The following is a 15,258-nucleotide window of genomic DNA, read 5'->3' on the forward strand; positions in this document are numbered from 1 at the left end:
CCTGAGAGGGATGTACCAGATCAAATACCTGTGTAAGAAGACATGGCTAAAGAAAAGGAGGGCAGAAATATCAGGGCATGCTGAAACGTTTTATGTAAGATTTGTAAATCTCTGCCAGGAGGTAAAAGATAAAACCTCCTGATAATGGTAAAGCATTTCCTTGTTAAGCCTAGAGTTATTTTCTTGGCAGGCCTGTTGGAGGTGTATTCCTGGTCCCAGGGAAAACTGTTATTTTGGGTGTGAACAGGTATGGGGATTAGTCAGGGCTGACGCATAGACACTGGTACAAGAGGCAAGCTGTGGAGCCCCTAATCCCAGGAAAGCTTCTCGGACAGGAGCTCTGTCTCTCTGTAAAAGGCTCAGAGCCACAGGCTTCCCTGAGAAGTTAGCATCTTAAAAATCAAGTTAAAGGCTGAACTTTTCTATAAATGAGGAGATTTTTATTGGATGTGTGACTGGTCCAAAGTATAAAGGGGATCATGACCTGTTGTCAGTACCTGCTGCTGCCAAACTATGCTTACTGCGCTCTAGAATATTTCCATTAGAGTTTTTAACGCGAGTATTGACAGTATGAGTTGAAGATGTTTTAGTTGTCGTGGCTTGCACAAGGTTCTAATTCAGGGCTCCAGGAAATCTCCTCTAAAACCTTACTGAGAAAAGTGCTCAGATCTTTTCCCTTAGTGGCGTGGTTTTGGGGAGGGTGCATGGGCGAGCTTTCACTGATCTCAGTAGTGAGGGAGCCCCCTGTGATAGTTGTGCAATGAGGTTCTAAAATCTGTAACTTGCCAGGTGTTTCTTCCCCCTGTCCCGACCTTGTAAATCTTTGTTCCAATTTTTCTCTGGACCAAAGTCATGTTTAAAGAACAAAGTCCATCAGAGATGTTGGCACAACCAAGAAAAATAGTTCTGGAAGACGCGAGTCAGGTTAGGAGGTCTGAAATGGGAGGTGTGTCTTTCCTTTCTCAAGGGAAAATGGCCATTCTGAACCAGAAGGTAAGGTATTCTCAGGTGGTAGTTTAGAAGAGTCTTCAGAAGGCTTAAACAAAAGCAGCACCTCTGTGTTTCCCAATCAAGGATGAAGAAATGTTTTATTGTAGTATAGCAGTGTAGTGAGTTAATCAAAAGCAAACTTTGTGTAATTTTCCTTGCAAATATTTGGACACTTATGAGAGTGTTTACAGTCCCTAACCTTTTTACTATTTTCTTTTTATCTTTCTCTCTTCGTTTTTCATTGCTGCTGCTTTTTGAAAGCTATGTTTTCCCCTGTCTAAAAGGTATCACCTTCAGAGGGGCTTTTTATGGGGAAGAGGAGGCACAGGAAAGTCTATAGGTTCAAATCCAAGAGCAGGGTTGTTCAGAGGTGTTCCCATTTGTCATTAGATTGTTATTTGTTTTGGAAACATCAGTATTGCTCTTCTTGCTTGAGAATCACTTGTGTTTAGAGATCTGAGGTAAACCTGCATAAATCTGAGCTCACTGAAGTTGGTTTGATTAAAGTGGGTGTAAACCATAGCAGATGTAAGTGCAGATTTAATGTGCATGCTGTCTCAGTTTGTGACAGTTGTATGCAAAATCATAATGAAAGCACCTTAGGAATGGATAATAATCATACTGATTTGGACACACCATAAATCCAAATGGGAAGTGAAGTATTGTTTCTAACTTGCAATATAAAAATATTTGAAATAACTATTTCTGGTCTTCAGTATTATCTATTGAATTCATATCTACCCTTGTCATCTGACAGGCTACTAAAACAAGATTCTGTTTAAAATGATAAAAGTGACAGCTGTACAATGCATTTTATTCCTGCCGAGCCCTGTGATGTAGTTGGTTTGGGGAGATAGGGATCTTGCTTCACTCGTTCAAGGACAGTCCTTTGGAAAGGATTTGCAGAATTTGTAATTGTGCCCATAAATCCTCCCTCCCCTCTGCATGTATGGTAAAATTTCTGCTGCAACCCTACTGTTCTGTGTTCCAGAAGGAGCAATTCTCTCTTATTTATCGTTCATTCCCTCTTTTTTGAAACCCCAGTGGTTGTGTCCTGCTTGTGGTGAATCCCTCTGCCACTGCAACAGATCTTCCCCTTTTCTGTAATGTTCATGCTCTGTCAGCAGCTCACCCCTTGCAGTTAGTAGTGACTAGGAGAAATCATATGTGCAGGGACCCAAACTATGCCATTAGCTACACTTGTGAAAACCTGTGGCATTATACAGTTGGCTTGGAAAGACTTAAAAAAAAAAAAAAAAATCTCATGAGATCCGCTGCGCTGAAAGTCTCTCTGTAAATGTTAGACAGGGCTGCTGTTTTTGTGCTAGTACATTTTATTTTAAAGCTGTACCCGATCTGCAGTCGATGGAACTGTTTCATAACATTGAAACAGAGGGACAAATTTGGACTATGAGATGTGCTATGCTGTCAGTGGAGCTTGCTACTAAAACTGCCTTTGCTAGGCACAACAGCAGTGTCTGTGCTGTGAGACAGACATGCTCCATGGCAGTGCTCAAGCTGCTGGCCACAGTGTGACCTCCCTCCTTCTCGGCGTGATGTCTTTTGGGAAGGGGCCAGGCCCATCTCCTGGCTGGGGCGGGCGGTGGCAGTGCCCGGAGTCCCAACCCCATCTCCTGGTGCGTGATGGCCCCGCAGCACAGCAAGTCTGAGGTAGCAGAGTTCCTCCCTGGGCCAAGAAAACTGGGCTTAGGGCTGACCCGCTGCTGGCACCGCCCAGTACAGAGCAAACACGGGGCTGAAGAATATAAAGAGAAGTTGCTCACAGGCCCTTGGTCTCCAGGCAGATGGGTGAAGGTCTAGGGTCTGGCCAGTGGTGGTGTGGCTGACTGTCATGCCATTTGTGAGACTGCAAGACAGCATATGTGGAGGCGTGTTTATGTATGGAAAGCTCCTTATGACCTATTTGTGTCATGTTTAGTACAGAACAATAGAAAATAATGTGCAGCCTATAGAGAGGTATTATGCTGATCACTGTAGCCACTCTCCTTTGAACAGGTAGCAACTTTGACTCTTACATTCTGCGAGTGTAGAGGATACTGTACTTCATACAGCTGGCACACTAATAACCAAAGAGCTTGGATAGATGTCTAATTCTCCTTAAAACCAACCAACCAACCAACCAACCAACCAACCAACCAAAAGTGTTACAGTAATAGACCTCATCACACATTCAAAGAACCCAGCCTTAAGCCATTTACTTTTCTTCTTGGTTTTTGTATGTTGTGAACCTAGTGATACAACAAGGCAAATCATAAAAAGTGAAGTAACGATGTAATGAGATGTATTATACATGATTCCAGTACCATCATCAGATATTTTTATTTACTTCTGTTTTTTATTTAAAAAAAAAATCAGAAAGAAGACTTTTATTTTTCCAGACTAAATGCATTGTAGTACATTAATTTTTGCCACTGCTTAATGCGGAAAGGGAGTAGAAAATAATTGAAATTAGATGTGAATTGTTTATGTGTCCAATTAGCTGTTGTGAATGGAGGGGAGAGGAAGTTAAAAGCTGCTAATTGCTATGTTTTTTATTGTACTGACTGCATGGCCTGCAGCTAGAACTGTAGGCTCTGGAGGGTAGCCTCATGCCATGTAATGTAAGGGCACTTCTGGGAGGGAAGAGCAAGTATCTGCCAAAACGCTCGCTCCTGGGCTGTGAGGTTATATCTTGATGTTTTGTCATGTTACTGGAGAAAAGTGGTGTTTTCCCTTCAAGGACATCTGAAGATGTTTTATTTATGTTTTATTTTGGTATATCTAAGTAGAAAAAATAATAGAACAGAAATTATGATGCTGTGGTACAGAGCCTTCATGTTTTTAATTCCATTTCCTATATTCAAGGGATTTCCTAGCAAGAATAGAAACCTCTGCAATAACAACTCCTATTTATGTTAATCTTTTGCAATCAGCATGCAGTCTGAAATAATTACAATGAAAACACCCTCTGTTCCAAACGCTCACAACTTGCATTTATTTCAGGCTTTTTTGCATCAGAATTCTGAAAACATAATCCCTCATTCTGCTCTGCTTCATCACCTTTACATGAAGTTATCCAACAGTACCTTTTGTGAGCTTCATTAACAATGGTCATGCCATAATAAATTACATAATTTGGGAAGTTTTTAATTAAATAAGTTAAAAAAAATCAATAGATAATAAATTTAATTAGGTAAAATTTTCCCATAATAAATTGCCACACAAGGTGTGTAATGAGGTAGACCAAAGGATAATCTATAGTCTGAGGCTTTTGGCTTTTATAGCTTTACTAGCCTAAGCCACAAAATGATTTTTATTTCTTCTTTTTTTTTTTTAATCTTTTTGAAAAATCAGGCATCAAACATACCTTGTGCAAAGTTAGCGGAAGAACAGCAGTTGCTAACAAAGACATGACTAAGAGTCTGTTTGACTCTATGAAGACATCTTCCAGCCTTTCCTATTTCTTTTAGAGCTTCTTGCCCAAGTCAGGGCCGTTTTCTCCAGCCTGGTGGTGGCCTTTAGCTCCATTTATTTGTTCTGTGTTGGACAGAATTGGAGGTATTTTTGGTAGAATTAGCTAATGTATATGGTATAAAGAGCACATCCAACACCAAATCTCCATGCCAGTACTGTGTGCATTTAGCTGGCCTGCTTGACCAGGCACATGGGAAGGAAAAGCACAATCAACCTCAGCCCGCATATGCAATGCTATGTAGTTAATCCACAGGTGTCCTCAGCAGCTACCAGCACTTGTTTGTGCTTTCACCTCTTCCTTGCAGCCAGAACTCATAAGATTGCTATAGGGTTACGTGACACAGCCAGGTCACTTGGACCAGATCCAAAAATATTTTCCTTTATATGCAGGGTATGCAGATTCATGACAGTGAATGGTGTTTTGATTTTTGATGATGAGACCATGAGCAAAACACAATGACAGAGGACATGGAAAGGGAATCTTTAAAATTATGAATATCATAGAATCATTCAGGTTGGAGAAGACCTCTAAGATCATCTATTCCTAGTTAACCGAGTACTGAAGTCCACCACTAAACCATGCTAAGTTCTAAATCTAGGCATTTCTTGAAGAGCTCCAGGGATGGTGACTGAACCACTTCCCAGGGCAACCTGTTCCAATGCCGCACAACCCTTTCAGCAAAGAAATTTCTCCTAATAACCAGCCTAAAATATTGGTTTGTGTTTTTCACAGACATCTCTGAATGGTCAAAGGAAGCAGTGAAAAGGGAGTATGCTGGTACATTACCTTCACTGTTTTGATTTGATGATGCATAGAGTCAGAATAATGTTTTGGAGTTGTCTTTCACAAGTGCAAATGGCTGCGTATAGAAGGCTATGAAAAATAATGGCCAGTATCTATATTTCTGGGAAGCTTCCTTTTCTTTTGGTAGTTTAATTGAGAGCTGATGTAGAGAGGCAAGACTGATGTCAGCAACATCATGCTACTCTTTGGGGTGGATTTCCTGTGTTTTTGGGTCTCCTCCTGTTATTCTATGCTCTATCAAACTCTGAAACCAGGGAATTTGATGTTTGGATGTTCTGTGGAAAAAAAAAAAAAAGAAAAAGCAACAGGTCATTTGATGTGTGTGTACATTTAATTAAGGGATGCAAGGGAGCAAAAGATATGTGATGAGGCAGATAAGGGAAGGACAGAGCTGCCAGGTCAGATTGTGACAGCACTGCCTGTGGTGCCGCTGAGAGTGCTGTGTCTGTCCCCTCCGAGTCAGCTGTCACCTCATCTTAGGTCACTGCAGGGGTAGCTCAGTATTATGGGAAGCGGAAAAAACGGAGAAAAAAAGGTCTTTTGCATTTTAATGGTGCCTTGGGCAGTAATTCTGCTTTCTGCTAGATACATGTAATATTTAACCAAGTGAGGTCTGTTGTGAAGGTGAAATGGCATCTTGTCTGAGCTGGTGTATAACTCACGAACCCATAAGCAGGTGGATCTCTGATACAGACTATATACTTAATTGTCCCCCAGAAGACTTTATACAGCATTTCAATATATACAGATATCCCATCTCCCTCTGTCCCTGACTTTTTATCTCAGAAGAGTAACTGCTGTAAATCTAGAGAAGGTAGAAAGACATAAAGTTTATATAGCAGAAGCACACCTGTTTTACAGAAAATGCCACATTTAGGTTTTATGCATCTACCTGAGCAGTTGCCAGACAGGACTCCTAGAATTGGAGAGTATTGTACAGGATCACTGCTGTCATCCTTAAAATTTTAGATAATTTGTAGCAGGCATGATAGTCTGGTGCTGACAATGAGGCAGGACACAGAGATCCAGAAAGCACAACCAAGGTAATGGTAACTGAAACATAAGGGTTGGGGAAACACCAATGCACAGAAAAAGAGGGAAAAAATAGTCAAGAAAAGATGGGGGGGGAAAAACGACGTGTTGGCTGAGAAAAGCAGCTCTCAGTAAAAGTGACTTGCTGGGGTGAAAACATACTAAGTGCAATAAGAGGCTCCAGCAGACCTCTCCCCATTGATTTTAGGATCTCATATGTGAAGGTCCTTGGGGAGAGTGGGAAGAAACTCTCACTCTGCAAGTGATACAAATTAGATGGCTGAGGCGGAGAATTACTTTAATTGTATCTGGAAAAGAAGATATTAGAAATTAGTCTTGATGACAGGAGTGTGTCAAATTAATACATTATGTATTTTTGGAATTATACAGTGTGTCATAAGCCAATTCTGTTCCAGGGGAAATGTGACATCTTTTGCCTTTGTGTGAGTTTCCAAAAAGGCTGAAAAGCAAGGAAAATATAAACCAAAATGCGAAGTTGTCAAATGGAGGAGCATGCAAAGAAAGGAATTGACTGTGCCATTTAAACTGTATAAATCAGCGGTGATGTACCCTATCTCTGAAACCCTTCCAGTAGCTCTATGCGTTTAGACTACTAGATTTGTTTTCCATTTTCGGTCTGTTCCAGGACAATGGATTTTACCTTGACCTGTAAAGCCAATCATATCCTTTTACATAGCAGTGACTTCCCAGAGAACAGGAGCATAAATCTGCACTGTTGCCATGAGGTACATGCTGTGCCTCGCAGCGGATCTGTTTTTTAAGTCTCAAGAATGTGTGCAAGAGGATTTTGCTGGGCTGCTGAAAATATTTGAGTTGCATTTTTACATATCGAAATTTTGTTTCCTCTGCTTCCAGAATATGAATAGTTTAGAAAGGAAATATAGAGCTAACATTTGCAATCTGAAATGTTCTTCCTTTTCAGAAAAATATTGTTACTGTAATCCTGTTGGGGAAGAGGAGCTATCCTTTCCAAGACAGTCGGTATAGGTATGAAAATGATCAAAGGGCTGACAATTAATAATTATCATTCGCTGCTGCTGCTTTGCTTCCAGTATACTGAACATATTTTTTGGTGTGGAATTAAATCCAAGTCTCTCCAGGGGCTATTGGTATTTTGCTAATGCTAAATTAAAGCGTGCCATGTGCTGTGCTCTGGGGGTGGTCAGCAGTGGCTGGACGGAATTTAATTGTGTGTGTGGCAGGGGTGCTCTAGATCACTGCGTGGTAGGTCTGATACAGCCGCAATCTGGTGGGAAAACAACCTTTCACAGCCCCTTGTCTTTTCATGAACAGGAGGGAGACATCCCCTGGCTGCTTTCCACCCTGCCCTCCAGTGAGGTGGTCCAGCTCCTGCAGTGGGCTTCCTGCACAGCCACTGTTTGTTCCTTCAGTTCGTCACCTACCCTTTGTTTTTAACTCTTCCAGGCCGCAAATACTTAAAATTAGGAACAAGTGGATTAGAAGCCATGAAGCAGAGATGGAAGCTGAGCTACCTTAAAAAGGAGTAGGTAAAAAAAGCAGGTCCAGATTGGAGAGGAATGGAACTAGTCTTTATGTCCTTCAAAATTACCTTCTTATTAATTTATTGAAGCATTGGTTTGGAGGTATTGATACAAAAATGTAGTACTGTATCCTTTTTGGGACCTGCTGGTTTATGTTGGAAGTCCCTACATAGCATATCATCCTCTACTGCCCAGTTTTGAGCACTCAGTGTATCTATTTTTTTTCTTAATGAAGTCCTCACCTTTCCTACCAGTGTGTTTTGAGCTTTTTCACCCTACCCAGGCTAGCACAGTCAGTGCACAATGTGCTACAGCATGTTTGAGCTAAAATAGTATTAGCAGGGAGAAAGCCACCAAAATTAAACCTGTGAATCTTGTATCTGAGCCAGCAGTCACTGGGTGAGGAAGTTTCCTGAAAAACACAGATAAAGTCCCTATTCCCAGGCTTTCCTTCTTCCTATTCTCTTTCCTTCACTGAGGGCTAAGCTAACCCAGGCAGCCATCCACTGGTTACAAATAGGGTTCAAAGGAGGGTGGTGAGCATGGTCTATGTAGCATGCAGTAACTAAAGGGGTAATTCATGGGATGCAATGCTCAGAAAGGTATAGGTGCAGGTGGGGCTTTGGGGGAAAAGTACCCATGGTGTGTAGTGCACCCACAGTGGTCTTCAGGGAAGAGCATGCTGCCTCGGGGAAGGAGCAAGAGCTGCAGCTTGGTGCAGGTGCTGTGGCTTGTTCAGAGGTGGGAGGGCAGAAGAGTTGGAGAGGGCAGTGAAGCATCCAAAAATATACATTTGGCTAGCATGAAGTTATTATGTGGAATGGTGGCATTTTGCTAATTTACTTAGTAATTTGTGATGGCAGTAGCTGAATATTGAACAGCTTAAATCTAAGCAACTGGCATTTCATGCTTTGGTGAAGAGAGAGTGGGTGAGTGAAATAACAGGGGTAAATTGTGAATAGAAGTGAAACCAATATGTGCAGTTTTCTCTGAACCTTCCCACCTCTTTCTTGGTGTAATATTGAGCAGCTGGGGCTGTGCTCTCTCAGCTTATCATCAGTAATCAGACTATAGATCTCTTGGGATGTGTTTTGCTTTCAGTTGTTTTGGTGGAAATCTAACGTTATTGACTAGATTATTTGCATTTAGACCAGCAAGACTGCAAAGAGAATTTGAGCCTTTTTTATCCGTGTGGTTGGTGGGAAGCACTCTCACTTTACATGAGTCTGCTGTCTTTGCTTAGCCAAAGAAACTTCTTCAATATAAAATGAGAGAGCATTAGCACTATAGTCTTTTTTTCCTTCTGTGAGGAAAATTGTACTAACCCTAGCAGTGGTAAAACTGAGAGTTCTACATTAATTAGAAGTAATTTTTTATTAAAGAATGACGTTTTCCTAATCTTTGATATTTATGACACTTGTAAGAACATAGGACACAATGCTTGACCAAGTTAGTTACAGAGGTGTGTATTGCTGGAATTGAACTTCTTCAGCTGCTTTCCACATTTTTTCAGGGAGATTTTCCCCCTTGGATTCCATGGAGTTTTGCTTTAAGTGGTCCACTGGGTTCCCTCTCTGTTTTTTAAGGCTAAGCTAGGTAGGTGTGTTTACGAGTTGCTGTCCTACACTGCTTTCTCCAGAGGTGTCATTTAGAAACTGGTGTTCCATTCATTATAAAGCTTACCTTGGTCTGTATCTACAGTTTGGTCTGTTGTTCAGCTTGCAGACTGTTGAGTCATTCCCTTCCCTCACTGGATAGTTGCACCCATTCTTGGGTGGGTTTTTGTAGAGAGCTAACCAGAAATGTTTACAACATTCAGGGTAGACTGTAATTCCACAGAGAAGTTTCTTTTTACCAAAAAAGAAAAAAAGGGTTATTGTGACTAAACCATTTCTAAACATCATTTATCTTTTTTCTTATGCCTCCACTGGGCTTCACAGTGTGTGCAGTAGAGGTAGGATATTCTCTGCCCATTTCTAGTATGCATTAGAAAAGTGAGGGTGTGCAGAACCAGAGTCGTGCTTATGTTCAGGAGCGCAGTGTAGTGAAACCACCAGAGATACCCAACTCACAGACAATGGAAATCCATGTAAAGAAAGTAATCCTAGTGGGATGTCCACTGTATTTCCTGGAATTTTCTGCGAAAGAGCAGTTTTCTGCGTGGCATGTCCCCACATGACTTAGCAGCATCCCAAAGGTGTGAATGCCTGTCTCCAGAGAGCAGGATATGCAGAAGAGAAGTGAGAGATGAATAGATGTGTGGTGGAGGGAGATTCGGTGACTAACTCTTTATTCCTGGAATTGCACCCTTAGTATGAAGTCCAGCATTAAATATATCCCAGATAGGCTCCTCTTACTACATCTTTACTGGGAATTAAACCATTTTCCCCATGGATCCTGTACCAGAGAACTTTTCAGTAAGGAGTAGTGTGACTCCAGATTTAATCATAAATCAGCACTTACATAATGGATTATTTCTTTATTATACACCAGTTTCTTCTGTTCTGTGATATGGGTTTCAGATGCCCCACATGTTGATTTTCTCCCCTTGCCATGTGGTCCTAACACATGGTGAAGGAAGGGCATTCAGACATGAATTGTTTTATCTCCCAGAATCTGTCAGTTTTCCAATATCACCTTTTTCTTCTCGGTATCTCTGCTGATATTTTTATTTAATTTTAAAAAATAGCACTTACGGCTTAGATTGTTGCCTTAAAACTGGTTGTTCCTATTCACAGTTTTAAAATATCATAGTGGACTGCAGCTGAATGAATTATCAGGATATAATATTGCCTTTTTGTAATTCTTTTTTTTTGCGTGCGGGGTATTTGCTTATATTAATGTTTTTGTTTTGCTAGGTCTATGAAGATTACAAGCTGTATTTTATCTAGGCAATTCAATTTTCAAATTTTTATCTGCTGGCTTTGAACAGTAAGGGGGAATTTGCAGTGAGGAGCTGTGATGGAATTTGAAGAGTATCTTTATGCTCAGGGTAAATAAAGAATCTTTTTTTGTGATTAGGCAGATGTCTCAGCCGGTGCTCTTGCTGATGGTATCCTTTAGAACTAACCCAGATTATAGTATTGTGCAGACTGCAACAACCAAGTGATACCAAGCATTTTGTTGTTATCTGCTTGTAAGTGGTGCCTTTATGGAGCCCTTAAAAGCAGCATAAAGAGTTAACACTGAACACTCTCAACCTGTCTTCCAAATGCTGTGTACATACCACTTTCCTGCTAGCCACATGGGACCAGTCTTCATCTAGTTAACACTTCTTGGGGCCATTTGGAAGGCCTGCATGACCGTAGTATGCAAAATCTTTCTTCAGCCTGGCTGCCAAGCTGTTTGCAGAAGTTAGAAGTTGGAAGGTGAGATTCAAAACTGGGATTTTTCTAAGGATAGTTTACTAGTGTCTGTCAGAGCACAGGAAAGACAGCCTTCTGTCCGATTGTATGTTGGACTGTCGCAGTTACTTTCCTTCTTCATTTTATTTAACCGTCTGGCTGCTGTTGAGCTTTTGCAACAGTGAAGTCTGTTGGATGACATTCTACAGAAAAAAATTTGGCCAATGGAGGCTGATATGAAAGAGAAGCATGGGCTAATTCTGTTTAACAGCTTGTGCAAAATATATGTAGGAGTGTAAGGAAGAAACTGTCACTACTGAATCTCAGGAGAAGTAAGTGTAGGAAAAATGTTTAGAATTTAGGGAAAAAAAGGAGAAAATGGTGTGCATGGATTGAACGTGAAGCATTAAGTCTCAGTTCAAAAAAGGAAGCCATCCAAATGCTTTTTGAGAAATTGGTGCTTTTCAGAGAGCATATTCTGTTGCATCTTGCTAGTGATTAAGAAGTTTGCAGGTTTTAGTGCACATCATAGTTTTACCACATGCCATTACAACTTGCTGACTAAAGTTAGTGAAATTTGTTTATACCAAGAATGAGCAGGACATGGACAAAAACGTTGGCTGATTGTATTCTTTACCTTTTTGGGAGACAGAAAATGTTATTTACAAACAACTTGTAGAAAGCAAAGGGCATTTCATTGATAGTGTTATGTGAACACATTTTTTTTTTGCGTGTGTAATTCTGTATAAAGACCAAAAAAAGTAGGGTAGCTTGCAAGCAATGCCTAAAGCATGGCTTTGAAAAAGCGTGGATTGCACTTCTTTGAAGACAGCAAAATATTTACTTAAATGAATGTGACCCATTTGGTGCTGTAAGGGAAAATGTTTTTACACTTCATTTCCTCGCTCTACCATAGTATTGAATCTTGCTTACTTTTTGTGGTCATGCATGAATACACTGTATTTTTATGAGTTATCTGGAAATCTGCATTTCTTATGAATGGACCTATGAATTAAGAATGCTGCTTTAAAAAATCATTTCAGATGAGATTAAATTTAAGATCAGAGTACTCATTATTAGTTCTGTTTTATAAATACTTCAACTGTATTTTTTCCTTAAGCTACATACATGCATACATCTACTCCCTCTGTTTTTGTAGCTGTCTAGCAATATTTTGTCTGTTGTTCTTTTCTACGTTATTTTTCTGTATGCATTTTTTTCATCTGTCACATGAAATGAAGATACAAAAAGTGAAATAAATAGAGAAAACTTTTCTAGAAAATAGCTTTTTGAGTGGATTTAATTTAGTTCATCGAATTAATGAGTCTAACCAGAACAGAATGAACTTTTTTTTTATTATTATTATTTTTTGTGGAGAAGTGTGAAGGAAGTTTTAAGAGAAAATTGTGAACCCCCCCCCCGGACAAAATTTGCAAGCAACGACTTTTAAAACGTAGCCTTATGATCATATGATCAGAAAGGACTCCCTCTCCCTCCCTCTCTCAAAAAACCAAACCAAACCAAAACAACAACAAAAACAGAAATAAAAACTTATTGATGCTCCTATACCAGTCCCAATCACTTTTGTTGGGATGCTTTTAAACCATTTTTTGATAACAAAGGGCAGCCCCATCTCACCAACTGATGATTGCCTGGAATTGTGTATTTAACTGCTCTTTTCCATCACCCTTTTCCCGCAATGAGCAGCAGCAGGCAGTGGTTGCCAATGCTGTGAGGTAACATCTGTGGGCAAGGCTGCCGTAAGTATCTGGTGGGCTGCCTTGTTTAGGATTTGTGCTTAAGGGAACTCCTATTCAGCATCCACAGAAGTAGAAATTGAAACTGTTGCCTTGAAATGTAAACCAAAATCGTTTAAAGCATTTAAAAGGAATTTGTCTGCTATTAGTCTTTGGTAAATTTTAAAGATATTTTTTGTTACTGCAAACACGAAAATTGAGAAATTGAAATTGTGCATTTTTTTTTCAAGGCATTAGTTACATGATACCATGATGTAGCTCCTTTGCCCATGTGCAGAGGTTATCTCCATGGTAGAGACTCTCCCTTGCCTTGGAAAAAAAGCTGGTCAGCAGTAGGGTTCCTCTTCTCACCTGCAGGTCATCTGGACCTGTAGGAGTACAAAACAGAAGTGATAACTTGCTTTTCCAGCATCTAGGAGTACCTGAACTTCCCTTCAGTCTGGCCTCCTGAGAGCCACTGAGATTGCTAGTTCAAGCAAATATCCTGATAAAAAATTTAAATGATACCAGGAGATGAAAATAATTCTGCTGGCTCTGCTGGGAGATAGCAAGAGAAAGCCACAGAGGATCCCTCAGTGAACCTGGTCACAAGATAACATGTCCAACCTGGGGGATCTCAGTTTGGCAAGCTGGGGACCAGCAGGATAAAAAGCCTTTTTTCCTTTTAAGGCTACAAAACCCAACAGGAGCCTTCAGGGAAAACCTTGGTGGCTTGTTCCTGCACAGTTCTTTTCCCTTGGCACATGTTGTATCTATTTCTGTAGAGGACATGAGTTGGCCTCAAATTTTCCAAGACAGGATTGTAAGTGAAAGATGGAAAAATGTATTTCCTGTTACAATCCATTTGGCTGGCTTTTTAAAATTAACAACAAAATGTGGAATTTTAGAAAGCTTGTTCTACCATGGCTCAGTTCAGCTCCCCCTGAAACCACTGGGACAGTTTACATGATACTCAAGTAGGAACAAAGTTCAGCGTTGTTTGTTTTGCTTTGTTTTATTGATTTTTGTTTCTTTTTATTTGCTTGTCTGTTTGTTTGTTTGTTTTAAGCCTTCTAGCTACATTGTTTTTGATTTTGTTCTGTAATTTGGGTGCAGAAAATGGAATGAAAATCTTTGCTTCCTTTTTGGTGAGCTTAAGCATCATTTTGGTGCCAAAAATCTTTTTAAAAAGGCTTAAACTTTCTTCCTGCCTCCCTTCCTTCAGCAGTGTTCTGAAAACAGATTGTGTGAAAGTAGTCACGCAAATTAGTGTTTGATGCACTGAAATCAGTTAGTTGCTTCATTAGGTTCTTAAGAATTTGTTTACCAAAAGTTTGGCCATGTGTGACTTGTTGTCATTTTAAAAATCTCCTCTCAAGAATTTCCAGATAAGCTTTTTCTGTATGCATATTTATTAGGGGCCATTACCATGTTGTCAGTTCTTACTCAATTTGTTGATTACAATTCAGTGACATAAGTGAATAAATATTTACAGATTTGGTCCTTTGCTTTTAGATGCTATTATGAGTTAAAAAGAAGACCACTAATTTACTTTACGGTATCATGCCACTGAGCAATAATTCTGTATCTTCAACATTTGTTTGCTAGTATAACCATTTCTCAAGAAGCACTGTTGTTGTGGAAACCAGCACAATTTTAATTAATGTTTCCCGCTATGCACCTTACAATTAATATTTTAAAAATAGGACATCTGTAATTGGACTTTCTTTACTCACACGATTCATAATGAAAACTGTGCTCAATGGTGAGATGTTTTGTAAACCCTGTCTAAATGATACCAAACCTCTACAGCCAAATTCTGCTTTCAAGGTATGCATTCATAACTCCCAGTTGCAAGTGAAGTGCCATGTGAAATGCATCTCATCTGTCCAGACAACACAGATCGTACAAATACGTATAACATAAACGGGAAATAAAAACATGCTTCAGTAGGACTTAAATGCTGTGCTGCACAGCTTAGAATTATCTCTGTCTTAAGTTGTGCTGCTTTCAAACATTTTTCCTTGAATTGTAGTTCTTAGAGATGTGAGTGAAAGTAATCACAGAGTGGCTCGGACTTGAGGGCACATCTGGAGACAGCTTACTTAGCTCAACTTACCTGCTCAAAGCAGGGTCATCTAGAGCAGGTTGCTCAGGACCAGCAGGATTTTGAATATCTCCAAGGATTGAGACTCTATATCATCTCTGTAAAACCTGTTCCAAGTTTGACCTCTCACAGTTTAAAAAAAAAAAATAATAATAAATTATTTTCTTATGTTCAGGAGGTGGAATTCCCTGTATTTCTGTTTGTGCCTGTTGCCTCTTACCTTTTTGCTGGGCACCACTGAGAAGAG

The 15,258-nt window shown here is 40.0% G+C and overlaps 1 protein-coding gene across 4 annotated transcripts in view; it reads left to right on the forward strand.

The window, feature by feature from the left end:
- Window positions 1–15,258, forward strand: part of LRRC3B (leucine rich repeat containing 3B) — a 178,969-nt gene that overhangs the window by 134,246 nt on the left and 29,465 nt on the right. Inside the window, exon 2 of one of the 4 annotated variants that reach the window (XM_066991921.1) lies at window positions 7,245–7,309. The exons of the other annotated variants lie outside the window; for them this stretch is intronic. The gene's annotated coding sequence lies outside the window, so the exon portion shown is untranslated. The remainder of the gene's footprint in view (window positions 1–7,244; window positions 7,310–15,258) is intronic. 4 annotated transcript variants of the gene reach the window in all.

Source organism: Anser cygnoides, chromosome 2, assembly GCF_040182565.1.
Source record: "Anser cygnoides isolate HZ-2024a breed goose chromosome 2, Taihu_goose_T2T_genome, whole genome shotgun sequence".
In the NCBI taxonomy this organism is placed as follows: Eukaryota; Metazoa; Chordata; class Aves; order Anseriformes; family Anatidae; genus Anser; species Anser cygnoides.